Source organism: Cajanus cajan, chromosome 3 (assembly GCF_000230855.2).
Source record: "Cajanus cajan strain Asha chromosome 3, NIPB_CcT2T_4, whole genome shotgun sequence".
NCBI classification, from domain to species: Eukaryota; Viridiplantae; Streptophyta; class Magnoliopsida; order Fabales; family Fabaceae; genus Cajanus; species Cajanus cajan.
Window position 1 is genome coordinate 23960252 of NC_138519.1, and position 13499 is coordinate 23973750.

Sequence of the window (13499 nt, forward strand, 5' to 3'; positions counted from 1 at the left end):
AAATGAACTTTTCTGCTAAAATGAACATTAGTACTTGATCTAAGCACCACAAGCCAAAACAACACATGCATAATTATAACATCCAACACATAAAACCATAACTAACACAAAACAAACAGATAGTTTAAACTGAACAAGCTAGCAATAAATAAGTAATGGCCACAAGGTCGCCACACCGTATCATCCTCAAACCAATGGGCAGGCGGAGGTATCCAATAGAGAATTGAAGAGGATTCTGGAGAAGACAGTGGCCAGCTCTAGGAAGGATTGGGCCTTAAAGCTAGATGACACACTATGGGCCTATAGGATAAGTGCTCAAATTGCATATTTTTATGCTTAATTTGGCACTTATTTTGGATGAGATATAAGTAATTTTGGTTATGTTTGACCCTCCAAATAGATGAACTAAGATTAATCTAAGGAGTTACAAGAGTGTAGTTTCTTTGGCTAAAAATATTTCCTTTTTGTGTAGGTTTTTGATGAAATTGGAAATCCAAGGCTATAGCCCCAAAACCAGAGCTGCAGCCATGAAGCATGAACCAAAAAGAAGTGTTCCAGAGAGTTGGAGCTGCAGCCCCCATTCCAGAGCTGCAGCCTTGGAGCTTTGTGCGTATATGGACCAATTCCAGAGAGTTGGAGCTGCAGCCCCCATTCCAGAGCTGCAGCCTTGAAGCCTTATGCGTATGGAAACCAATTCCAGAGAGTTGGAGCTGCAGCCCCCATTCCAGAGCTGCAGCCTTGAAGCCTTGTGCGTATGGAAACCAATTCCAGAGAGTTGGAGCTGCAGCCCCCATTCCAGAGCTGCAGCCTTGGGTTAAAAATCCCAACTTTTCCTTGGACAGAACATATGTGGGGCCCAAAATTAAGGAGAAAAATAGTGGGGGACAAAAATTAAGGAAAGAAACAAGAAGCACATGAGCACTAAATTAAAAAGAAAGACAAGGGGCCTTAAATTAAGGAGAAACAAACAAGGAAAAAGGGAAAAATAATTAGTGGTTTTCCACTAATTGAACCACTAATGGAGGCTACAGCTGGACATCCACTAGGCTACAGCTAGAGACCAATTGGAGGGGGCAAGTGTTCTTTTTAGTAACACACAGATTGGGGGGCTAGAGCATACACACGAAGAAGGGAACCCAAATTCTCTGGTTTTTCACTTCCAACTTTGTACTCTCTTATGGAATTTGCTGCAGAATTTGTAATGGCCATGAGTGGCTAATTTCATTGAGGATTGGTTGGATGTAACTACTAACTCTTCTCCTTCTTAAATATATGCATTTTAATCTCATTATTTGTGTATGATTCTTTACTTAATGCTTATATCGGCTTGATCACCCGTTGTATGAATTTTTGGTTTTTGAATCCAGTTGGAAAACGTTTTTGAAAACCCGAACTGAATCTTGCACCTAATCAATTCTTGTTCTAGGGATAGACTTGATTTGGTTAGTCACATTGTTCAAGTTCTTGTTCTTAATGCGAAGTGTTGAACTCAAAACATAGAGGAATCATGTTTTGAGCTTAATGACTTTAGGATTCAACCTTGAGGAATCTTGTTGGATTACTTAATGAACGTGGAAATAATGGAATTAGAATAGCATTTATTTTAAGAAGATATATGAGTTAGCAAGTGCTTCCGAACCAATCCTTGTTTCTTAATCATTGACCTTACTACGTTTGTTTTATTTTGTTGTTTTAATCTATTTTCACTCATCTACAATTTGAACATCAATTTCGTATAAATCATTAGAGAAAGAATTACTAAACACCCAAATCCCTGAGGACGATCTTTAAATACTACTTCGAAACTTGGTTCACTTGCCAAGTGATAGGTTGCGATAAAAACCCCATCAAGTTTCTGGCGCCGTTGCCGGGGATTTGGTGCTAATTAGTAATTTTTAATCTTGTGATTTAGTAATTTTGTAAATTATTTTGTGAATACTTTGAATAGAGATATTTGTCTTGCTGTATTTTTTTTGGACTCACCTTGCTGTGCAGACTTCTTGGAATTGTATGCGAGGGAAAACTCCAGCTGAAGAATTACATTTTGATCCTGAAATTGAAAGAACAGCAAGGAGGAATAATAACAGAACACGAAGGCTGAGACAGTTAGAGAGAATCCTAGAACAACAGCAGGATTTTCCAAGTTCTTCTACTTCATCAAATCAACCAATGGCTGAAGACGGAACAGGAAATAATAATGGTGGAAATGGACCAACCAGGCCTCCCAGACGGACCCTAGGTGATTATGCACAACAACAGGGTCCTAGACATTTCTCTAGTATTGCAGCTCCAAACACTTCTAGAGCCATGGAGATGAAACCTGCCTTCCTTACCTTGGTTAGCTCACAACAATTTGCTGGCCTTGATCATGAAGACCCATACTCACACCTATCAAATTTCTATGAGTTATGTGGAACTATGGGAATTCCTAAGGCTGATGAGGAAGCTGTATATTTGAGGTTGTTTCCATTTTCTTTGACAGGAAAAGCTAAAGTTTGGTTACAATCTCACCCAAATCAAAGTTTGACAAGCTGGGGTGATGTGGAAAATAAGTTTGTAAACCGATTCTATCCTTCATCCAAGTATATTAAGGCCAAGTCAGAAATCACTACTTTCAGGCAAGGTGTAGATGAGCCATTTTGTGAAGCCTGGGAGAGATTTAAGTCATTGCTCAGAAAATGTCCTAACCATGGGTTTGAAGATATAGCTCAACTTAATTTCTTTGTGAATGGAATCAAGCCTGAGGTGAAGATGTTATTAGATGCAGCAGCTGGTGGCACCATGATGACTGTGAGTCCAGAAGAGGCCACTCAAATTATAGAGTCTTTGGCATCTTCTGATCAACAAGCAGAGCATGGAAGACATCAATCTCATAGAAGAGGAGTTCTTGATCTTAACACTAATGATGCAATCCTTGCTCAGAATAAGCTGCTATCTCAACAAATTGAAGCATTGACTAAGCAGATGGCCAAGATTCCACAACAGCTTCATGCTATTGCTTCTTTTTCAACCCAACAAAATCCTCCCTTAAAATGTGATTTTTGTGGAGGAGATCATCCCAATGGTCACTGTTCAGAAATTCCAAATGAAGAAGAGGTCAACTATGTGGGGAACCAACAACAAGGAGGTAATTTTAATTCCCGTAATTATAGCACTAACAATTATATGCAGGGAAATCAAGGTTGGAGAAGCAACAATAACAACCAAGGTTATGGATGGAGGAATGAAGTTGGACCATCCAATAGGCCACCACCACAACAACAACAACAACACCAGCCTGCTTATCCTTCTATGCATGAAAGAACCAGCAAATTGGAGGATACTCTGAACCAGTTTATGCAGGTATCTATGAACAACCAGAAGAATACAGAGGCATCCATCAAGAACTTGGAGGTGCAGGTGGGTCAGCTAGCTAAACAATTGGCTGACATGTCTAAAGGCCCATTTTCAGCCAATACCATGACCAACCCCAAGGAGTATTGCCAAGCTATAACAACAAGAAGTGGGAAGGTAGTTGGTGAAGATGTTGGAGTGAGTGAGAACAATGAGGATGCTGAGAATGAGAAAGAAAATGTTGAATTGACGGGGGTTGAGGAAGAGATTGAGAAGAATGAGGAAGAAAAAAATAAGAGTGAGAGTGTAAATAATGAGAAAATAAGAGAGAAAAATGAGATTGAGAAGGAGAAGAATAAAAAGAAGGGCAAGGAAGTTAGTTCTACTGTTCCTATTAAAGACTTACCTTACCCTCATGCCCCATCTAAGAAAGAGAAGGAAAGACAATTTGCAAGGTTTCTGGACATCATCAAGAAGCTACAAATTAATATTCCTTTCACTGAAGCCATGGAACAAATGACTACATATGCCAGGTTCATGAAGGGATTGTTAACTAAGAAGAAAAGAATTCTTGAAGAAGAGACTGTGGAGCTTGAGGCAGGTTGCAGTGCTATTATACAAAAGTCTCTACCTCAAAAGTCCAGAGACCCAGGCAGTTTCACTCTTCCTGTATCAATTGGTAATCTATCAGTGGGTAAGGCACTTTTAGACCTTGGAGCCAGCATTAACTTAATGCCTTTATCCATGCTGAAGAAGATAGGAGAAGTAGAAGTGAGACCTACAAGAATGACCTTACAGTTGGCAGACAGATCTATTAAGCTTCCATATGGCATAGTGGAAGATATGATAGTAAAGGTCGACAAGTTCATGTTTCCAGTTGATTTTGTGATCATGGACATGGAAGAAGATTTGGAAGTCCCACTAATTCTGGGCAGACCCTTCATGAAGACAGCTAGAGTTATCATAGACATGGATGATGGAAAGCTGAAGGTGAGAGTCCAAGATGAGGAAGTGAGTTTCAATGTATTTGAAACAACGAAGTTTCCAAAAGGCAACAAAGATTGCTTTAGAATTGATGTATTAGATGATGTGTACTTGGAAACTCAAAATGATTTCAAGAGCTCATTGCCACTAGAGAAGGCTTTGCCTATCTCTAATGAAGAATTGGAAAAGGTCATTGGTAAAGCTTGTCATCTTCCAGTGGGATTGGAACATAAAGCATTTTGGGCTTTGAAGGCCTTAAATTATGATTTGAAGGCAGTAGGGGAGAAAAGAAAGCTTCAATTGCATGAATGGGAAGAAAGGAGATTGAAAGCTTATGAGTCTTTTAAGTCCTACAAGCACAAAGCCAAGATATATCATGACAAGAAGATTCTGAATAGGAACTTCCAACCTGGCCAGCAGGTATTATTGTTCAATTCCAGGTTGAAACTCTTCCCTGAGAAGATCAAATCTAAGTGGTCAGGTCTTTTCTCAATTAAATCTGTCAAATCCTATGGAGCCATTGAACTTGAAGATCCTGCCTCTGGAAGGAATTGGCTAGTTAATGGTAAGAGGCTCAAGCATTATTTGGGTGGTGAGGTGGAGAGATTCACTACCAGCACACATTTGAAGGAGCCATGAATAAACAGGATTGTCAAGCTAAAGACATTAAATTAGCACGTTCTTATTTTGATTTCTATTTTTAGATTCCCAATTTAGTTTGAATAGTAAGTAATTAAGAGTTTTTGTTCATAGAATTGCTTGATATCAGTATGAATGTTGCTTGATGATTTGCATGTTTGTGTTTTGCTAATTTCATATCTTGGTTACTACTTGTTGTGTTATTTAGGCTTCATGAGTAAATGATATGGTAGTATCAATGCATGTTTGAATGTATGATATTCATGTGTCATTGCATATCTTATATTTTGTGTGTCATGTTAGTTGCACTTGGTTAATTGTGTGATTGTTTGTGTTAATTAGGAGTTCATTATAGCTGTTAAAAATGTGGGAGTGTAGGAACAAGTTTTAGAGAGGTTGAGAGCTATGAAAGAGTGAAAAAGGAAGTAAAAATATGAAGTTTTAAGTCTCAGGGCTGCAGCCCTCATCCAAAGCTGCAGCGGATTTAGCAGAAAAACTGAAATTTTTTTTCTGATATGAGGGCTCAAGCCCCGGATCCAAGGCTCAAGCCTTAATTTTCTGTTTCACGTCCAGGGGTCCAGAGCTGCAGCCCTCATTCACGGCTGCAGCGGTAACTCTCTGCCAAGCTCCACATGAGAGCAAAAAAAAAAAAAAAAAAAAAAAAAAAAAAAAAAAAAAAAAAAAAAAAAACGCAGCTGCAGCTCTGATTTTCAAGCCCAAGCTCAATATCTCTGCCATCATTGCAGCTGCAGCTCTAGAATCATGGCTGCAGCCCCAGGTTCAAATGCCAAAAATTTTTAAGTGATTTTAAGACCCATTTTCCACTTCCAAGCTACGAATACACTTCTCTTCACTCTCTTTTCATGTTCTCAACCTCTAAACCCTTCCACACTCTCTTATACTCCCACTCTCTTCTCATGAGTCTCTCTTGTTGGTAGGAGATTAATGAAATATTTCATAGTTCTCTTCTCCTTCAAATCACACTAAAAAGGTAAATTTTTTTTTTTTTTTTTTTTTTTTTTTCATAGATTTTTCTCCTCTAGTTACATGCGATTCTTTCAAATTTCTTCTTCCTCTTGAAGCACAATGTGATTTTTAAATTGTAATTTCTCAAAAGAACTCTTGAATTGTTGAAGTGAATGAAACACTTTGTTTGCTTAAAAAAAAATGCTTATTTAAGGTGCATGCAAAGTGTTTGTGGAAATGTTTGCAAGAACACCATGTGAAATTCAACTCCATGTTAATTTTTGGCACATTAATCTTTGCTTTTTGACGTGCATATCATCCACATGGTTAATTGTGCTTGAAATAAACTGAAACAGGAGGTAGTCTTTATCCTTGGCCTACTTTAGAAACTTTTGCTGACCAAATTTTATGGCCTGGGGACAGTCCTATTTCCTTAAGAGGGGGTGGAGTGCAACAGTCAGGAGTTCATAGTGCACAACTTGCTGCTGAGCATGGACAGGAAGAGGAAGTTGAGAGAGATGAAGAAGCAGAGGAAGAAGAGGAAGGAGAAGAAGAGGAATCCGAGTCAGAGGATTTTTGAGACAGACTGTGGAGAAAAGTTCATTTTAATTTTTTGCAATTTTAAATTTTAGTATTTAAATATTATGGTGGTTTATTGCTAGCTTGTTCAGTTTAAACTATCTGTTTGTTTTGTGTTAGTTATGGTTTTATGTGTTGGATGTTATAATTATACATGTGTTGTTTTGGCTTGTGGTGCTTAGGTCAAGTACTAATAAACGTTTGGGGTTTTTGTGGAAAGTCACTAGTTTGTGAATAATCACTGACTATTGAAACACTCAGTTCTTTTTGAAAGACAAGTCAAGTTGTTTCAAATCAGCAAGAAGAAAACTTTCATCTTTAAATTCACCGAAGAAAAAAAAAAAGTGTTGTTAATACTCATCTTTTGGTTGCACTCTATCATTTATGCATAATCTTAGAATTCATGAGCATCTCTTTAACTTGACATGAAAGGTCAGTGGTTGGATTTATTGAGCCAAGCCAGTGAGTGAGAACACCCAATACATACACTTATATGTTTGAGAGTCACCATCATAGCATATGTGTATGCATTGTTTGATTCTTGAAATTGTTGCTCTTGTAAGAAATGTTGGAAAAGATCAAGGCATTATGTTGTTCATATTGAAGATCTGTTAAACCTAGAACCAAACAGCTAACCTTCATTTGAGAAAAATCTTTGTTTGAAACCCATTTGAGCATTACCCTTTATTCAACCCTTAAGCCTATACCAATCATAAATTCCTCACCCTAACCAAACCTTAGAGAGCATGATGAAAATGATTGTGGGTTAAGTTGGGGGGAGTGAAAATTGTCAAAGGTTGAAGAAAAAGAAAAGAAATACCATGTTGTGAAGTGTTAAAGTGAGAATTACATCTCTAATGTTATCATTGTACTGTACAACTCCATTCAAAATAGCTTCATAAAAAGTTAAAAAAAAAAAAAGTTTAAAAAAAAAAAAAAAAAAAAAAAAAAAAACTAAGTTAATGTACAAAAAGTCTCAAAAGAGGTGGGATTCTTGCAATTGAGTCAATAGATTGTGAGGGTAAATATGGGAAAAGTGAAGGTAGAAATTGGGCCGAGAGATATGGTTGGAGTTGAAAATTGAAGAGTGAATAAATTTTGAGTCTTGTTGCTTATGTTTATTGTGCTCTCTAGAGTTTGAACTTTGAACCTTGTTTAACTAGAAAAATCATATTTCTTTGTTAACCAAGCCCCATTACAACCATCAAAAGACCTTGAGATCCTTCATCTTCTTTTCAAGAGTGGTAATGGAGAGATGATATCAATGCTTATGTTCATAGAAATGATGAGTGTAGTTGAGAGAAACACTCACCCAAGGAGAGATACACCAGTGAGGAGTATTTATTCAATCACTGATTCATAGTGCTCAAGTTTGTGATTTGATTTGTGAATTCTTTGATTAAGTATGTTTGAAAATGTGGCACCTCAAGTGAGTAGGAATTAATTTGATGAAGGTGAATTAATTGATGACTTATTCTCTTGTTGATATAAAAGCAATTTGTGAATTAGAAAGTGTTGTCAATTTGTAGTCATAGTGGAACCTTTGTTTGGGGACAAACAAATGAGTAAGTTGGGGGGAGTTGATAAGTGCTCAAATTGCATATTTTTATGCTTAATTTGGCACTTATTTTGGATGAGATATAAGTAATTTTGGTTATGTTTGACCCTCCAAATAGATGAACTAAGATTAATCTAAGGAGTTACAAGAGTGTAGTTTCTTTGGCTAAAAATATTTCCTTTTTGTGTAGGTTTTTGATGAAATTGGAAATCCAAGGCTATAGCCCCAAAACCAGAGCTGCAGCCATGAAGCATGAACCAAAAAGAAGTGTTCCAGAGAGTTGGAGCTGCAGCCCCCATTCCAGAGCTGCAGCCTTGGAGCTTTGTGCGTATATGGACCAATTCCAGAGAGTTGGAGCTGCAGCCCCCATTCCAGAGCTGCAGCCTTGAAGCCTTGTGCGTATGGAAACCAATTCCAGAGAGTTGGAGCTGCAGCCCCCATTCCAGAGCTGCAGCCTTGAAGCCTTGTGCGTATGGAAACCAATTCCAGAGAGTTGGAGCTGCAGCCCCCATTCCAGAGCTGCAGCCTTGGGTTAAAAATCCCAACTTTTCCTTGGACAGAACATATGTGGGGCCCAAAATTAAGGAGAAAAATAGTGGGGGACAAAAATTAAGGAAAGAAACAAGAAGCACATGAGCACTAAATTAAAAAGAAAGACAAGGGGCCTTAAATTAAGGAGAAACAAACAAGGAAAAAGGGAAAAATAATTAGTGGTTTTCCACTAATTGAACCACTAATGGAGGCTACAGCTGGACATCCACTAGGCTACAGCTAGAGACCAATTGGAGGGGGCAAGTGTTCTTTTTAGTAACACACAGATTGGGGGGCTAGAGCATACACACGAAGAAGGGAACCCAAATTCTCTGGTTTTTCACTTCCAACTTTGTACTCTCTTATGGAATTTGCTGCAGAATTTGTAATGGCCATGAGTGGCTAATTTCATTGAGGATTGGTTGGATGTAACTACTAACTCTTCTCCTTCTTAAATATATGCATTTTAATCTCATTATTTGTGTATGATTCTTTACTTAATGCTTATATCGGCTTGATCACCCGTTGTATGAATTTTTGGTTTTTGAATCCAGTTGGAAAACGTTTTTGAAAACCCGAACTGAATCTTGCACCTAATCAATTCTTGTTCTAGGGATAGACTTGATTTGGTTAGTCACATTGTTCAAGTTCTTGTTCTTAATGCGAAGTGTTGAACTCAAAACATAGAGGAATCATGTTTTGAGCTTAATGACTTTAGGATTCAACCTTGAGGAATCTTGTTGGATTACTTAATGAACGTGGAAATAATGGAATTAGAATAGCATTTATTTTAAGAAGATATATGAGTTAGCAAGTGCTTCCGAACCAATCCTTGTTTCTTAATCATTGACCTTACTACGTTTGTTTTATTTTGTTGTTTTAATCTATTTTCACTCATCTACAATTTGAACATCAATTTCGTATAAATCATTAGAGAAAGAATTACTAAACACCCAAATCCCTGAGGACGATCTTTAAATACTACTTCGAAACTTGGTTCACTTGCCAAGTGATAGGTTGCGATAAAAACCCCATCAAGTTTCTGATGCACAACCTGCTGCTGAGCATGGACAGGAAGAGGAAGTTGAGAGAGATGAAGAAGCAGAGGAAGAAGAGGAAGGAGAAGAAGAGATATAAGTAATTTTGGTTATGTTTGACCCTCCAAATAGATGAACTAAGATTAATCTAAGGAGTTACAAGAGTGTAGTTTCTTTGGCTAAAAATATTTCCTTTTTGTGTAGGTTTTGATGAAATTGGAAATCCAAGGCTATAGCCCCAAAACCAGAGCTGCAGCCATGAAGCATGAACCAAAAAGAAGTGTTCCAGAGAGTTGGAGCTGCAGCCCCCATTCCAGAGCTGCAGCCTTGGAGCCTTGTGCGTATATGGACCAATTCCAGAGAGTTGGAGCTGCAGCCCCCATTCCAGAGCTGCAGCCTTGAAGCCTTGTGCGTATGGAAACCAATTCCAGAGAGTTGGAGCTGCAGCCCCCATTCCAGAGCTGCAGCCTTGAAGCCTTGTGCGTATGGAAACCAATTCCAGAGAGTTGGAGCTGCAGCCCCCATTCCAGAGCTGCAGCCTTGAAGCCTTGTGCGTATGGAAACCAATTCCAGAGAGTTGGAGCTGCAGCCCCCATTCCAGAGCTGCAGCCTTGAAGCCTTGTGCGTATGGAAACACTTCCAGAGCTGCAGCCCCCATTCCAGAGCTGCAGCCTTGGGTTAAAAATCCCAACTTTTCTTTGGACAGAACATATGTGGGGCCCAAAATTAAGGAGAAAAATAGTGGGGGACAAAAATTAAGGAAAGAAACAAGAAGCACATGAGCACTAAATTAAAAAGAAAGACAAGGGGCCTTAAATTAAGGAGAAACAAACAAGGAAAAAGGGAAAAATAATTAGTGGTTTTCCACTAATTGAACCACTAATGAAGGCTACAGCTGGACATCCACTAGGCTACAGCTAGAGACCATTTGGAGGGGGCAAGTGTTCTTTTTAGTAACACACAGATTGGGGGGCTGAGTATACACACGAAGAAGGGAACCCAAATTCTCTGGTTTTTCACTTCCAACTTTGTACTCTCTTATGGAATTTGCTGCAGAATTTGTAATGGCCATGAGTGGCTAATTTCATTGAGGATTGGTTGGATGTAACTACTAACTCTTCTCCTTCTTAAATATATGCATTTTAATCTCATTATTTGTGTATGATTCTTTACTTAATGCTTATATCGGCTTGATCACCCGTTGTATGAATTTTTGGTTTTTGAATCCAGTTGGAAAACGTTTTTGAAAACCCGAACTGAATCTTGCACCTAATCAATTCTTGTTCTAGGGATAGACTTGATTTGGTTAGTCACATTGTTCAAGTTCTTGTTCTTAATGCGAAGTGTTGAACTCAAAACATAGAGGAATCATGTTTTGAGCTTAATGACTTTAGGATTCAACCTTGAGGAATCTTGTTGGATTACTTAATGAACGTGGAAATAATGGAATTAGAATAGCATTTATTTTAAGAAGATATATGAGTTAGCAAGTGCTTCCGAACCAATCCTTGTTTCTTAATCATTGACCTTACTACGTTTGTTTTATTTTGTTGTTTTAATCTATTTTCACTCATCTACAATTTGAACATCAATTTCGTATAAATCATTAGAGAAAGAATTACTAAACACCCAAATCCCTGAGGACGATCTTTAAATACTACTCAAAACCAGAGCTGCAGCCATGAAGCATGAACCAAAAAGAAGTGTTCCAGAGAGTTGGAGCTGCAGCCCCCATTCCAGAGCTGCAGCCTTGAAGCCTTGTGCGTATGGAAACCAATTCCAGAGAGTTGGAGCTGCAGCCCCCATTCCAGAGCTGCAGCCTTGAAGCCTTGTGCGTATGGAAACCAATTCCAGAGAGTTGGAGCTGCAGCCCCCATTCCAGAGCTGCAGCCTTGAAGCCTTGTGCGTATGGAAACACTTCCAGAGCTGCAGCCCCCATTCCAGAGCTGCAGCCTTGGGTTAAAAATCCCAACTTTTCCTTGGACAGAACATATATGGGGCCCAAAATTAAGGAGAAAAATAGTGGGGGACAAAAATTAAGGAAAGAAACAAGAAGCACATGAGCACTAAATTAAAAAGAAAGACAAGGGGCCTTAAATTAAGGAGAAACAAACAAGGAAAAAGGGAAAAATAATTAGTGGTTTTCCACTAATTGAACCACTAATGGAGGCTACAGCTGGACATCCACTAGGCTACAGCTAGAGACCAATTGGAGGGGGCAAGTGTTCTTTTTAGTAACACACAGATTGGGGGGCTAGAGGATACACACGGATAGGAAGATGAGTATTAACAACACTTTTTTTTTTTCTTCGGTGAATTTAAAGATGAAAGTTTTCTTCTTGCTGATTTGAAACAACTTGACTTGTCTTTCAAAAAGAACTGAGTGTTTCAATAGTCAGTGATTATTCACACACTAGTGACTTTCCACAAAAACCCCAAACGTTTATTAGTACTTGACCTAAGCACCACAAGCCAAAACAACACATGTATAATTATAACATCCAACACATAAAACCATAACTAACACAAAACAAACAGATAGTTTAAACTGAACAAGCTAGCAATAAACCACCATAATATTTAAATACTAAAATTTAAAAATCATAGCATATGTGTATGCATTGTTTGATTCTTGAAATTGTTGCTCTTGTAAGAAATGTTGGAAAAGATCAAGGCATTATGTTGTTCATATTGAAGATCTGTTAAACCTAGAACCAAACAGCTAACCTTCATTTGAGAAAAATATTTGTTTGAAACCCATTTGAGCATTACCCTTTATTCAACCCTTAAGCCTATACCAATCATAAATTCCTCACCCTAACCAAACCTTAGAGAGCATGGTGGAAATGGACCAACTAGGCCTCCCAGAAGGACCCTAGGTGATTATGCACAACAACAGGGTCCTAGACATTTCTCTAGCATTGCAGCTCCAAACACTTCTAGAGCCATGGAGATGAAACCTGCCTTCCTTACCTTGGTTAGCTCACAACAATTTGCTGGCCTTGATCATGAAGACCCATACTCACACTTATCAAATTTCTATGAGTTATGTGGAACTATGGGAATTCCTAAGGCTGATGAGGAAGCTGTATATTTGAGGTTGTTTCCATTTTCTTTGACAGGAAAAGCTAAAGTTTGGTTACAATCTCACCCAAATCAAAGTTTGACAAGCTGGGGTGATGTGGAAAATAAGTTTGTAAACCGATTCTATCCTTCATCCAAGTATATTAAGGCCAAGTCAGAAATCACTACTTTCAGGCAAGTGTTCTTTTTAGTAACACACAGATTGGGGGGCTAGAGGATACACACGGATAGGAGCTCCCAAAACCTCTGTTTTTCACTTGCAACTTTGTACTCTCTTATGGAATTTGCTGCAGAATTTGTAATGGCCATAAGTGGCTAATTTCATTGAGGATTGGTTGGATGTAACTACTAACTCTTCTCCTTCTTAAATATATGCATTTTAATCTCATTATTTGTGTATGATTCTTTACTTAATGCTTATATCGGCTTGATCACCTGTTGTATGAATTTTTGGTTTTTGAATCCAGTTGGAAAACGTTTTTGAAAACCCGAACTGAATCTTGCACCTAATCAATTCTTGTTCTAGGGATAGACTTGATTTGGTTAGTCACATTGTTCAAGTTCTTGTTCTTAATGCGAAGTGTTGAACTCGAAACATAGAGGAATCATGTTTTGAGCTTAATGACTTTAGGATTCAACCTTGAGGAATCTTGTTGGATTACTTAATGAACGTGGAAATAATGGAATTAGAATAGCATTTATTTTAAGAAGATCTATGAGTTAGCAAGTGCTTCCGAACCAATCCTTGTTTCTTAATCATCATCCTTACTACGTTTGTTTTACTGTGT

General features: G+C 38.2%; 1 non-coding gene across 1 annotated transcript; it reads right to left on the reverse strand.

Moving 5' to 3' along the window:
• Nucleotides 1-2590: 2590 nt before the first annotated feature.
• LOC145956649 (small nucleolar RNA R71) lies at nt 2591-2696 on the reverse strand. Its single transcript, XR_014432888.1, has one exon. It is a non-coding gene; the product is annotated as a small nucleolar RNA R71 (small nucleolar RNA).
• Nucleotides 2697-13499: the final 10803 nt, after the last annotated feature.